The sequence below is a fragment of the Cydia pomonella genome, chromosome 20, assembly GCF_033807575.1.
Source record: "Cydia pomonella isolate Wapato2018A chromosome 20, ilCydPomo1, whole genome shotgun sequence".
NCBI classification, from domain to species: Eukaryota; Metazoa; Arthropoda; class Insecta; order Lepidoptera; family Tortricidae; genus Cydia; species Cydia pomonella.
Window position 1 is genome coordinate 1,854,139 of NC_084722.1, and position 14,491 is coordinate 1,868,629.

Here is a 14,491-nt window from a genome sequence, read left to right on the forward strand (position 1 = left end):
AATTGAAGCGTTTACGATACGCGGTTACTACACATTGTCGCTCTTTTAAATGTATAGTACAGTCAGCATCAAAAGTAGCGGATCAAACAAGGTTTCAAAAGTATCTACCATTCTGTAACAGCTTAACAAAAAGTGATAGTTCTATATGTAGAACAATTAAGACTATAAATGACATACTTTTGAACGTAAATTTGAGAGATTTATCTATATTTGGAAAAGTTATCCGGAATATCAGATACTTTTGGCGCGTTGTTTCATCTGCTACTATTGATGCTGACTGTACGTGTCATCCACGATGACGCGCAGATTTGTCAAGTCTAACCTTTAATAATATGCCAGTAGGAGTCAAGGTTACGCGTCTTCGTGAATGACACGAACTATAAATTGCTACGCCATGAGCCACACCGCCCTCACAATTTTATTAACTGTCAGGCTGAGCGTATGGCGAGACGCAGGCGACGGCACGGCAGAGCCGATTTTGTAAAGTATGGAACGTCCTGCAACATGTGTAGCCACTGTGTAGTCACCGCTTGTCCAGTGGTATAAGGACATATCAGGATCAGTCAGTCAATCAATAAATCAGTACAAAAAACCAATGTAAACAAATAAATGTATAAATTTTATAACACATGACGAACACGGTATTATCAGTCAATCACTAATAAGCTAGCACAAATTTCGCAAGTAGCCATTACTATAACAGCCAATGTTTACACTAAATTTTAAGACATTTATTTTGATGGTCCTTGGGTATATAAAATACCCTGTAGGTATTTCATTCTCCAACAAACTTCGTATTTTGGCGAATTTCTGTAGTAGTTTCAAGTATTTCTTTCTTTAGCAATAACATTTAAAAAATATTAATGTGTAATTAGATGCAACTAAACTAAAATTAAGCGCACTCTAAGCCATTATTATTATAAATAATGGTACGGAACCCTTCGTGCGCGAGTCCGACTCGCACTTGGCCGGGTTTTTATTTATTTTTATTGTGTTCTAAACCCAATTTTTAATTATTCACCTATTTTTGTTGCTTGTAACACGTATTTGAAAAAAACTCTTGTGGTCTATTTGCCAAATAAATATTAGTTGCCAGAGCTCAACGAGGGGCGGGAGGGGGTTAGGGTCGGCAACGCACATGTAACTCCTCCGGAGTTGCAGGCGTACATAGGCTACGGATACTGCTTACCATCAGGCGGGCCGTATGCTTGTTTGCCACTGACGTAGTATAAAAAATAATAATAATAATAATTCAGCCTATATACGTCCCACTGCTGGGCACAGGCCTCCTCTCATGTGCGAGAGGGCTCGGGCTATAGTCCCCACGCTAGCCCAATGCGGATTGGGGACTTCACATACACCTTTGAATTTCTTCTCAGATGTATGCAGGTTTCCTCACGATGTTTTCCTTCACCGAAAAGCTAGTGGTAAATATCAAATGATATTTCGTAAAAATATTAGTTTTAAATTTTTCAGTTATGAGGAGAACCCCACGGTGATCATAATCCATGTTCACGGCCTTAAATCATTTAAAAATGACCTTACAACTTAAAGATAAAATCAAGGAAAACTGTTTAGAAAGAAAAGTCAGATCGTATCATTTTACTGTTTAAGTATTGACGCAGTTCGAAACTATACAATGTTATCTTTTTGTCATGAGAAAAAAAATTATAATCACAATACGTGTTTACGGTGAAAAAAGAACGCAATATTAGTTCAGTTGTTTTGTATAGTCAGTAGCAGAATAAAATTATTAATGAATTTTTGTTAAACAGTATTTGAAATAAGGAAAAAATAAATAATATTATCGCCTTACTGCCTAAGGCTTACCCTTGGACTAAAAATACTGCGGACGGAGTATCAGTAAAACACAACTAGGATTCCATCATCCACCAATTTCCTAGTACTTACGCGTGATACACAGACATTGACAGTTATCTCTATGCCCTCATCCACCAATTTGCCGTCAGTCGGACTAGACCCTACTCATAGTGTTGTGTTTCTGCCGGTGAGTAAGGTTGCCAGAGCTCAACGAGGGGGGGCGGGTTTAGGGTCGGCAACGCGCATGTAACTCCTCTGGAGTTGCAGGCGTACATAGGCTACGGAGACTGCTTACCATCAGGCGGGCCGTATGCTTGTTTGCCACCGACGTAGTATAAAAAAAAAAAAGTCGGGTCGACATGTCATTTGAGTAAAATGGTGGCCGATAAATAAAAAATATGCCGACATGCGTGGTCAAGTGTTATAAGAATTATACAGATCAGAGGAAAAAAAGAGATGGGATAACTTTTCATAGGTCAGTTTATCAATTATCATGTTATCGTACGTAAAATCACGATATTTTTATTTCTATTTATTCCAGTTCCCGAAAGTAGGGTAATTTCCCGAAAGTAGGGTAATTGATGCCCTTCTTATTAAATCGTTATGTACTGATAAGAGATTATTTAGGTAAATGGATAAATTATTGATTGCGTATTTCAAAATAAGTCCGTATGGTAATTTCCCGAAAATAATGAGATTAAAGACACTTTTATGACTAATATTTAATAGTAAACCTTTGTTTGTTGTGTATATTATATTTTTGTTCAAAAACAAATATCTCTAATGTCTTTTAACAATTGGATTCATCTAATGTTAAATATTATGATATTATTTACAAGTAAAGTTAACACTTTTTAAAGCATACTGCCAAACTTTTTACACGTGCAGTCTGTGGGCAACATTTACGCAGCGAGCCTACAATACACTAAGGGTTCAGTATAATAGGTAACGTCCTGAGGATGCTGTTGAAGCCAGGCGCGGATACAAGATTTGGCTTAGGGGGGGGCCATTTTGAGAAAAATCATATATTTTTGGTAAAAAATAAAATTTACTCAATTTAGTAATGTGAGAGCCAGGGTTTTAGGGGGGGGCCATTGCCCCTATGGCCCCCCCCTTGTATCCGCACCTGGTTGAAGCTGCCGAGGTACTGTAGCGCATCCGGTATGTTCGCGGAGGCGCGAATGGATGACTTTTATGCCATCAGGCGCAAAAGTATAGCGTCTCTGCTGACACGCGTGCGCGGCAGTAGCAACAGCCTCCTAAGGACGTTGGCTGAACGCCTTGATTGCCATCTCACGAGCTACTGGGTAAACGTGTTGATAGGCAAGGCTAAATGAGCTGGATGATTTAATTTTAATTGAGATTTTTATGTAAATTAATTGATACTAACGTAGGGTGTAAGATTTTTTTTTTTGCTGTTACTAACAAAATTTATGGATCTTCTCGGTCTGAAAAAAATGTTTTTTTTTTATTTTTTATAAGTGTTTTCCCGCGGTGCATGTAATTTGAGTCCGTAGATATGGTGCGCATGTGTTAAGACTTATAAAAGCATATACCTACGTAGATATTTGTAATTTAGTCTATATTTGATTAAAAAATATTTCAGGAATATTTATACTTTTATAAATGTATAAATAATCGATATTTATAAATTTTCGATCATAATTTATCATAATTTCCGATCTGCAACATATTTTTCGTTTAAAACTTATGGTTTAAAGATATGTTTCAAGTATAAATAAATAAAAAAACGAACTGATATCATCCCGATGCTAAATATTATTATTTTATCCGTTTTGTATTATTTTTGCCACTTGTTCTAATTCGTTCTTAAAATAAGAAAACAAGTACAAATCTTACAATAATAATATCTAAGTAGGCATATCATAACTTCTTCAAGCTATGTGTTGATGGGTACTAGGGAAATGCAATGCAATTTGTTAGAGGTATTTTTTTATTTTTTTTTTTATTTTTTTTAAAGGAGTTTCTTTCTAAATGTTGAAATTTTTATTTCTTACTACCTAATTCTACCATTAATAAAAATTCAGTTCAAATACTATGTTCAGGTATTTATTTGGATATGTTACTAATGCAAATTTTATGGTCTTTTGCCAAAAGTAAATTAAACTCGATTATTCATTAAGTACATATTTTGCGACCGGTACGTATTTTTAAGGTTTCGAGCATTTGTGTGTATATTGTACATTTTCGTCGTTTTTAATTTTTTTGTTATTTTACTTTGTTATGTATTGCAATTTAATGGATGACTGTCATTGGCCTTCTTTTATGTAAGCATTTATATGTTTAGTTATATTTACGGCTGTTGTTATCCTGAATACCAATAAAATAAAAAATAAAATAAAAATAAAAAAAAACAGTGCATCTTTTTTTTGTAATGTTTATTACATCAGGGAGAATATTATGTTTTTACATGGTATCACTCGTCTACACGCACACTTTAAAACCATCCGCCATTCCAGTGTCACAGTTTGTCATAAGTCAAATTACCTCTGATAATATCTTTACTCTATGGTCTTACCTGAGCGAATAACTCACGAACGCGAAGCGGCGCGGCGCGGGTGAATTCAATCCTTTGATACCTATGGAAGTGTCCTACGTGGGCGATCTCCGAATGCCGTTGGGCCGCCGCGCCGCGCCGCGTCGCATTCGCGAGTCATCGCCCACGTAAGCCGCGCTGATAAGGAAGCTTGCAACTCTCGGCCCACCACTCTACCCCGACTGAGCTACCAAAATTGTAAATATCATCATCTTTGTGTGTCCTAGTTAAGCTTAGACTAAAAGTTAAGTTTAAAAATTTTTTAAAACAGTTTTTAACATCTATTCAACATTTGTTATTTAGTCAAAACAGTCTATAATAATCCCATAATAGACACTATCTCCAATAAAAGCTATTCTGTTCATTTATCCAATTTAAATTAAGCCTCAGTACAGTAAAACAAGCATACTTATAAGTCAATAATAAGCCTTATTTCATTGCGTTGTAGTTTATAAGCTCAGATAAATGTATATTCTTGGCACCTATATTGTTTGGTCTGCGAATGGTGTATGTGAGAACAAACACGTATGCATATTCATTTTGCAGATAATTGAAGGGAGATGTTGCAAAAGGTGCAAGTGCCCTGGAACTTGTCGGAGATGATCAGCGCTGAGAACTAGGCGTCACAGCCGTCACTACCTATAGTTAGTTATTTACCTGTGACTGGAACTTGTCGGAGACGATCCGCGCTGAGAACTTAGCGCCACAGCCGTCACTACCTGTAGTTAGTTGTCCGTTACTACCTTTAGTTAGTTAGTTACCTTTGGCGCGCCAGAAAGGGTTTCACCTGGAACTTGTCGGAGACGATCAGCACTGAGAACTATTAGGCGCCGTCACTCTCGTCCGTTACTACCTGTAGTTAGTTAGTTAGTTACTTGTGGCGCGCCAGCAAGGGCTTCCCCTGGAACTTATCGGAGACGATCAGCGCTGAGAACCTGGCGCCACAACCGTCACTCTCGTCCGTTACTACCTGTAGTTAGTTTGTTACTTGGGCGCGCCAACTGGGCTTCCCCTGGTACTTTTCGGAGACGATCAGCGCTGAGAACCTGGCGCCACAACCGTCACTTTCGTCCGTTACTACCTGTAGTTAGTCAGTTACCTGTGGCGCGCCAGCAAGGGCTTCCCCTGGAACTTGTCGGAGACGATCAGCGCTGAGAACTTGGCGCCACAGCCGTCACTCTCGTCCGTCACTACCTAGAACAATATATTTATATTAGGGCTTTGCCTTTTATGCCAGATATTCGATAGATGGCGATCGTAGATATCGCTATTACCGTATTAGGAACGTGACCGTTCAGTGTCATCGTTGCCACGGTTGAATGTTTCGCAACAATTTACTAGCCACACGAAATATAATTGATATTTACTAGTCGCTTTTCGGTGAAGGAAAACATCGTAAGGAAACTGGACTAAATCCAAATAAGGCCTAGTTTACCCTCTGGGTTGGAAGGGCAGATGGCAGTTTCGTAAAAACTGGGAGTAGTTGCCAAGCTGACCCCACGCTCCCATGAGCCGTGGCAAAATGCCGGGACAACGCGAGGAAGATGATGGTTACTAGTCTGAAATTCCTGTCTACGACAATAGGTATCGTCCATAGAATATGTAATCGACCCAACACGTGCCATTCCGTTCCGCGAATCGCGAATGTTCAATTCGATCAATTGGCGGACAATCAGACGACCCAAATTCGGGGGCAGTGTGCCACGGGGCTCTGGGTGTGACCGATAAATTTAGTGTTGTTTGAAAGCATGGTTAGGTTGTTGACTAGTTACGATCCAAACTGACCATTATTGGGGGCCTAGTAATCGTACATCGACAAACGCCGATCGTCGACTCACGTGACTATTTCTATAGATTATTTAAGTTTCGATTGTAATTTTGGATAGCCTCAAGAACCCCTAGTGTAAATTTATTCCATAGCTTAACGTGACGTACGCGTTTGCGTTAAGTCTCATTTTGTATGGGATTTCGAAACGGCGCGCCAAGCGGGACGTGTTGGTAACTCAAAATCCCATACAAAATGAGACTTAACGCAAACGCGTACGTCACGTCACGCTATCGAATAAATTTACAATAGGGGTACAGAACGGCCTTATTTACAAAGGTTTTTAAATGCGTTAGCATAAATATTAAAAAACCGGCTAAGTGCGAGTCGGACTCGCGTACGAAGGGTCCTCACCATTACGCAAAAATGGCAATAAACACGGTTGTTGTATGGGAGCCCCACTTAAATATTTATTTTATTCTATTTTTAGTATTTGTTGTTAGAGCGGCAACAGAAATACACCATCTGTGAAAATTTCAACTGTCTAGCTATCACGGTCCATGAGATACAGCCTGGTTCAAAACAGACGGACAGTAGAGACATAGGAATTGGTAATAGGGTCACGTTTTTACCCTTTGGGTACGGAACCCTAAAAATACATTACAGTATTTTTTTAAACTAATGAAACCTTATATGTAGTAGGTATCTGTTTTATTTACACAAAAAATTATCGATGGGTACGCTGACAGAGTTCATTCCAATACAATTTTGCTAGATTTGGCGTTTTTAGGTTAATAAATTATATAGAGATGACACCTGCCGCCTTACCCATCGAGTTTGAAAAATACTATTGTTGGTAGATTATTTAAACATGCGTTAAAACTCTTAGAAGAGGTAACAGAGTCAGTTGGTATTGACTTTGACCAATCTCAAGGCCGACGTAAAGGTGATATCGGAATGTGTACATTGTACTGTACACTGTACAATGTAGACTTATACTATACAGGGCATACCCAGCGTCCTTAACAAGCACTTCGCGTTCAAGGTATTTCATTTCTGTATATTTACCGCCAAAAGTAGCGAAACCAAAAAATATTTTTTACCACACGAAGTGGTAAATGTCATTTTATCTACATTTGGGGCAAAGTAATCAGATGCAAATTTTGAGTTGTTAGCTCGTAGAATTGACTTTTAAATATGATTTTGAATAATATGTTTATTACATTCATTGGATTATATTCGGTTTCATTTTTTGGTATTTCATAATTAGTATTTTCCTAGCGTTGGTGTGGTGAAAAGTTTGTGTTTCACTCGGAGGCAAAGTTTTTTTAACCCTCGTGCCTTGGAACGGTTGGAACCCTTGCAACGCTCAAGATGCCACTTCTCAAACCACTCGCTACGCTCGTGGTTTAATTTTGGAATCTTTGGCTTGCTCGGGTATCAATATTAGCACAAGCGGTTAAACAACAACTTTGTCTCCTTGTAATAATTATTATTATATGTAATGCCATGGCCATTCATTCCCATTGTAGTCATATCTATGAAAATTCTTCACTCAACAGATTTCCCAGTGATTTACCATTCAGCACACATCTAGACTCCGCATCTGATTGGTCGGGTGACCCATAAGGAAACAATTGAATCAACTCTCAATGTCGATGCAGCTGCAAAATACAATTCTAGATTCAAGTGCATACGTTACTGCATAAAATCACGGCAAAATCTTAAACGATTCATTGTTCTAAGTTTAGAATTAATAAGAATAAAAAATAAGTTTGTTTCAAGGTGTGCATTGTGTAATGGAAAGTTTCCAAAAAGATGGAAAAGTTCCCGGAAATTTCACAGGAAACAAAGGAAAATTTCATTTTAGAAAGGAGTCATCTGTTAATTGGGCCAAAATTCTTTTCGTTGTCTTGCTTCTCACCACTGTCATGCTTGTATCTATATCTTCTATTAAGTAAATAAAAAAAAGTATTGTACGAGTATGTCTTTCTAGCTGTAGATTATATTTTACGATTTTTACGTGAGAAAAAGCTCCACTACGTCACATTTTTTTTGGGACTAAAAACAAGACAACGAAAAGTATTTTGACCCAATTACGTCACACAAAATTACAGTTAACCCCCCCCCCCCCCACACTTGTTACGCTTTTTCCTATCTCTTTAACATGTATTGTAACATTTGGCATCCCCCCTTACCCTTGTTGCTGTGACGTAATATTTGGATGACCCCAAATGGGAAATTCGATTAATAACAAAAAATTACATTCCGATTTTTTTTCAAAATTTTGGAAATTTTCTGACGGGACCTACTAGTCTGGCCTGATAACACATTCACAGCCAACGTTTTCGTAGCGCTACGCTCGTAACCGATCACAGCGTTTTCCCGCTTTGTACAGGAAAGCGACTACGAACAGAGAACCCGCCGGGCAGCTTCTCGGCATTCAATATTTTAGGTAAAAATATTAACTATGTTTATCGCAAATCGGTACAAAACATCAAGTTTCAGGTAGCACAAATCAAATCAATCGAGGTAATGGATTTTCATACCACCTAGCCTTGAGGATTTGCTGCGCAAGTTACGCGACTAACATTGTTGGGTAAATAACTATAGCAAAACAATTATTGAAAACCGGAGTGAGCATGAAACAACTGGATTGAGCTCCACGATCCTAAAACTGATGTGTTCCCATTTATCCCCGCGCCATGTGATCGCCGCCATACATGACTCATACATGAGGCGGGGACTGATGGGAGCGATTCAAATTAAAATGCACCTATTCCGATCTGTGCACGGCGGGGACAAATTTTAATTACACCCCAAAACTGTAACTTTCCATACAAAAAACAATTGCCTTTTATTAAGAAATTACACACTATTACTGCATAAATACAAATAATTTATTGAAAACAGTATAGTACAGTGTTAGCACTTAAAGACTAAGGATTAAGGATAAGGAATAGTTTACAAATGCCTGAACTAGGAGTTCCTGTGCTTCAGGCAGAATAGGACCATATTAATTAATTCGTATGTCCGCTTCTATATACTTTCGAATATTAATTGTCGCTAAATCAATAGAAAAGAAAAAAAAAGATAAATGCGCACATATTTATGTAGTAATAGTGTGTAATTACTTCATGCAACGCAATTGTTTTTTGTATGGAAAGCGAACCACCGTAATGTCAAAAATTGCGAGTTTCCTTTAAAACTTTAATGTCTGACAGTAGATATATCTAAACCAAGTCACAGTCCCAGGCCGCAGCGTCACAACCAAAAACACATTTTTCAGTACGTTATTGAAGAAACAAATATTCAAAAGATTTGTCATCAACAAGACCGCGTTCAGAAAACTTTAGTCTCTAAATGCGGTCAAGTACAGCTTTAAAATGTCTTGTTTTATCAGACCACGGTGTACAAAGCTACGTATTGGATTAAGTACCTATCAAGGAACAAGTCGACTCTTCATAGTTTTATTTCACAACAGGTCTCTAGCCTAAACCTGTCACTGCAGACTGCAAGCTATTTATGCTCCAAATCCCCTGTCGAGACCTTGGCCTTCAAGTCCCGCATTCCAAGTTGCAAGTTCATGTACGCAAAAAGAAAAACTATGTTTAAATATGTGATTTTTGTGTATATGTGATTTTTGTTGTTTTGACGACCAGTTTGGCCTAGTGGGTAGTGACCCTGCCTACGAAGCCGATGGTCCCGGGTTCAAATCCTGGTAAGGGCATTTATTCGTGTGATGAGCATGAATTTGTTCGTGAGTCGTGGGTGTTTTCTATGTATTTAAGTATTTATAAATATTTATATATTATATATATCGTTGTCTAAGTACCCTCAACACAAGCCTTATTGAGCTTACTGTGGGACTTAGTCAATTTGTGTACTAATGTCCTATAATATTTTATTTATTTATAAATAAAAGTATAATGTTGAAAAACTTGTAAGCGACGCGGTAAGCCTGATGAGGACACTGCCTCGATTCAATTTAAGACGAGCAGGGATCGGAAACCGGTATTTTTTGTATGGGAACGAAAACGGTATTTTTTCGTTCTTTGTTAATTACTTCATTTCTAATTAGGCAATCTAATAATTAATGATTAAACGAACTTACCTTAAGTGAAGTTCTATCATAATTATACGAAGCGCCTCGTCCGAAGAGATTAGTAACTGAAGATATATATATACATGTAGTTACGCCGGTAGGTGTCACCACTCTGCACTTAGTTTGGAGTTGTTTTTAAATTTTTATTCCTCAGTAAGTGGGTATGCCTAGATTCCACTTCCTGGCCGCCATCGCTCTGTCCGCTCATTAAGTTGAGAGAAATATTTTACATATATATGAATACATTGATTGATGTGTTTTATATAAGATAGTAAGGGGATGAGCGAAGCGATGGGTGGGAGGGAGTTATGTTACTAATCTCTTCGGACGAGGCGCTTCGTATAATTATGATAGAACTTCACTTAAGGTAAGTTCGTTTAATCATTAATTATACTTCGCGCCTCGTCCTCGAGATTAGTAACTGAAGATATATATATACATGTAGACTTTGAGAGTAATATTTCCCGAAAAACCATCAATCAATGTCGATATACTTATGTAATATAATATTAGACAATTTATACTATATTATAACCTCTCAGCATTGATACAGGAATCATTCTATTTATATGATATCAAAATAAAATCGACATATTTGTAGATATGTTATGTACTGTACTATAAAGTAGGATCGATTAATATCAGGCAAGATATCAATCTTTAACACCTTAAATACCATTAATTTATTGTATAAACTTGAAATTAGTCACTTAAGTGTACTTAAGTAAATTGAAGTCTTCATTGGATATTCATTGGTACAATTACAAGAATAAATGCCTACTATATATAAGATTTTGTAGGGCTATGCAAAAGTTTGTTTCTTAAATTAAACAGATTTTTCATCCTCTAACTTGGTACAATTTTTTGGTAAGTGAACAAATCTGTTAAACCTTAAAAATATAATATATAATTATGGTTTTTTTTTTTTTTTGTTAAACCTATTTCTAATAGCTTGGCAGTGTAATATAATCAATCGATACGAGATGAATACGTTATCTTTTCATTATTTATTTAATACGGATAACACCAGAGACAAACAGTCTTCATTACTTAAAAAGGACCTTTGTAAAACTTTGCAAAGGTATTGGACTGTCCGCTCCACCCCTTGGTGTTGCGGATGGTGTCGACGCCGACGCCGTGCGCGTGCGCGTGCGCGTGCGACACGGCGGCCCGCCGCGCCGACTATGCACTCGCTCAGTATGCACTTGATCCGCTGACTGGGCGTCTGCGAGTCTACTGGTTTATGTGGCTTTTTAGTAGCGATGAACAAACAGGCTGTCAGATATTCTTAAGGGCTTTCTTTTATTCACATAGCAAGAAATCGCCTCCGCTGGACATATAAAAAAAAAAAAGGGTTTTCGCGGAAAAAAGGTAGATATATAATAGGTTGCTTACGCCTAAGTCTTAATGTTTTTACAATATCTGGAATTCTAATAGATATACATTCAGAAGTTATTTCAATGTTTTTTATATTAATATTTCACTTGGATTCTGTGAGCCGTAGTGAAAGCCAGCAATGTAACCATTTTGTTTGAAAGCCTTTCAATTTCATTTATCGCTAGGAAACCAATCGCTCAACTGATTTAATACAAGATTGGTATCCCAAGTTGCATTGTACTTAGGCGTCAGATGCCGTAGAGGAAAAAAAAAAAACTCATTTAATGAGTCTCTAAAGCCTGTCATCATGTGATATTGTTGGAAGGCTAAGGACAAGGCCGATCTATAGGAGTTTAATGTTCCATATTAACTACCTTCATTAAACAGATTGGTAAAAAATAGACTACTGTCGGAATAGACGAGTCATACGTCGACAAAGTTATTATTAGAAAAGGGCCACCACTTTTTAAGACAAACATCATACTGTTTTATAGCAATAGGGAAGGGCAAATTTGGCGATAGGGAAGCTATCATTATATCCAATCAGGATGATGGTAGGCTTCTCCTCGATAGGGTTACCCGCACAATATCCTTGCAGCCAGGGTAATCAAGTTGTGTATTCGTTGGGAACAGGAGTGAGAAATTGAAGCATTGCCACAAGGCTGAAATATTATGACTTGCTAGCAAAGCAAGGAGACTTCTAAAAGCAGGGTATCTTGGTTGTGTTGGCCACAACGATACGACCACGATACCTGTAGCTTTATCTGAAATAATCTTTCGAAGAGCTTTCAATAAAACCGAAAAAGGTGTGAAAGCGTAAAAGAACATGCCTGTCAGGCTACAGTAAACGAGTCTCTGATAACACGATAGCGATACGCATAGTCATCAGGGTCTTTGTGCCAAGAAATGTATTTTGCGCATTTCTTCTTTATACGACCTGCGAATAAATCGATTAAAGGTAAACCAAATTGCATATTATCTCATTAAAAACCCAGTTGGCTAATTCCCATTCTATATCCGGATGTGATCTCCTTGATTTGTAATCAGCTATAATATTATCGCGGGATATTATATATGATGCAAACACAAACAACCATTGCCGCAGACCTCTCTTAACCTGGGTAAGATGAGGGTATTGTATACCGCCCATTCGGTTAATGTAGGCAATCGCGGTCATATCTAATAGTAGTTGGAGTATCTGGCAATTGTACAAATTACATGAGTAAATTTGAAGAGCAATAAATGCGGCAGGCAGCTCTAAATAGTTGATATCATTGGCCGCTTGCCGTACCACCCCCGCAGGCTCCTCCCCACCCCATAGTTGAGGCGTCAGAAAATATTTTAATTCGGAAATTATTGGTGATGGGAATTATCGATATTCATTAACCACCAATGTATGTCAGGTAGGATGGACTCGGCTATACTCATTGTATGATTAAAATTATCGGGGCCTTGTAAGTTAAGGAACTTGCAGCTTTCCAGTTCCTTCATATAGAGCCATCCGGACCCGATAGCCGGGCACGCTGAGTAGGCCGGTGAGTTTTGCTAGTTGTCTAATTTTGCAATGCTTCATTTTTAAACACTGTTCTACTCGTAACTCAGATTTTAAGCATGTTTTTTAGTAAGGTAAGCTAAGTCGCAACTGACGCGAGTTAATAATCATTCCTATAAGAATTTTCACGATGTCATAGGTGTAGGTAAGTGTGTACTACTTTTCTCTTGGTTGAAGATAAAGCCTAATGAAATTAATAACTGTATTGTTGGTTTTATGTTTTCTATACATTGTTCGTAACTTTGACCGAAAAGGAGCCAATCATCGAGATACAGAGTAGGGAGGAGGCCTGCGTAGTTTTATTTTACAATAGGTTTTGTGATTTTGGTGAAATCATATAAGGCGAGGCCTCAGTCTTACGAGGCCGGAGGACGGTAATACATTGAACTCATACGTTTTATTTTAGTAGATAAAACGAAAGTGCTTTCTTGACTCTGCGTGATTTTTTCATAAAATCAAGCGTATTCATATAACAATCCTGTGTTAAGAGCTTAACAGCTGTTCGCAAATCCTCAAGCTTGAAATGGTCAGTTTTAATAAATTGATTAAAAAGTATTTATTTACAATGACAATATACATAATGGATATATACAGATGAATATATAAATTGATTTAACTATTTAAGATTGAGTATAAAACGCATCTTTCCGTTCGGCTTCGACGCGAGAAAAATACTGGGCACAAATTGGCCGTCGCAAGGATTACACTGGGATATAACACCTATTTGCAAAAGATTATTAATAAAATAGGTAAATAAATAAATATTATAGCGACAGTCCCACGGTAAGCCAAGAAAGCTAATTAATTAATTAATGGCATCTACAAAATGTGACCTCTCTACGCTAGAATATTCAGGCGATGAGGGCAAAAAGTGTTGAACAAATAGTACTTGAGAATTTGATTTTATAGCCAGCTGGATAGCATGGATATGAAAGTATGGCGCGGTTCGAAGTAATAAGCGCCCACTGTTTCTAATTTAGTGATAAACGGCCGGCGTACTTAAATGTGTGTAGTAGTAGTGGCGCGGCGGGGGCTGGTGCGCGTACGGCGGCCTGTAGTAGCGGCGCCGGGGGTGGCGGGGGCGCTATGGGCTGCTTAGGAACAAGAGCCTTCATCTCTCCGCCGGAATTAATAATGGCTTTAGCTGATTTAAGTGTTTCCGGCAAGTTTTTGCCGAATAAGCAAGCGTCTATCTTGGTGAATACCAAATCGAATGCCAATCTTGGTGAATACCAGTCGAGATTCAGTGAGAAAAGTATAAAATTGCGTCTGGTTACGTTCTCTGCGTATTATAAGTCGCACAAAATACGACCG

The 14,491-nt window shown here is 37.9% G+C and overlaps 1 protein-coding gene across 1 annotated transcript in view; it reads right to left on the bottom strand.

The window, feature by feature from the left end:
* LOC133529424 (mevalonate kinase) overlaps positions 1-14,491 on the bottom strand; it is a 50,434-nt gene that overhangs the window by 23,918 nt on the left and 12,025 nt on the right. The window contains 1 exon segment of the mRNA XM_061867152.1: positions 5,478-5,572. The gene's annotated coding sequence lies outside the window, so the exon portion shown is untranslated.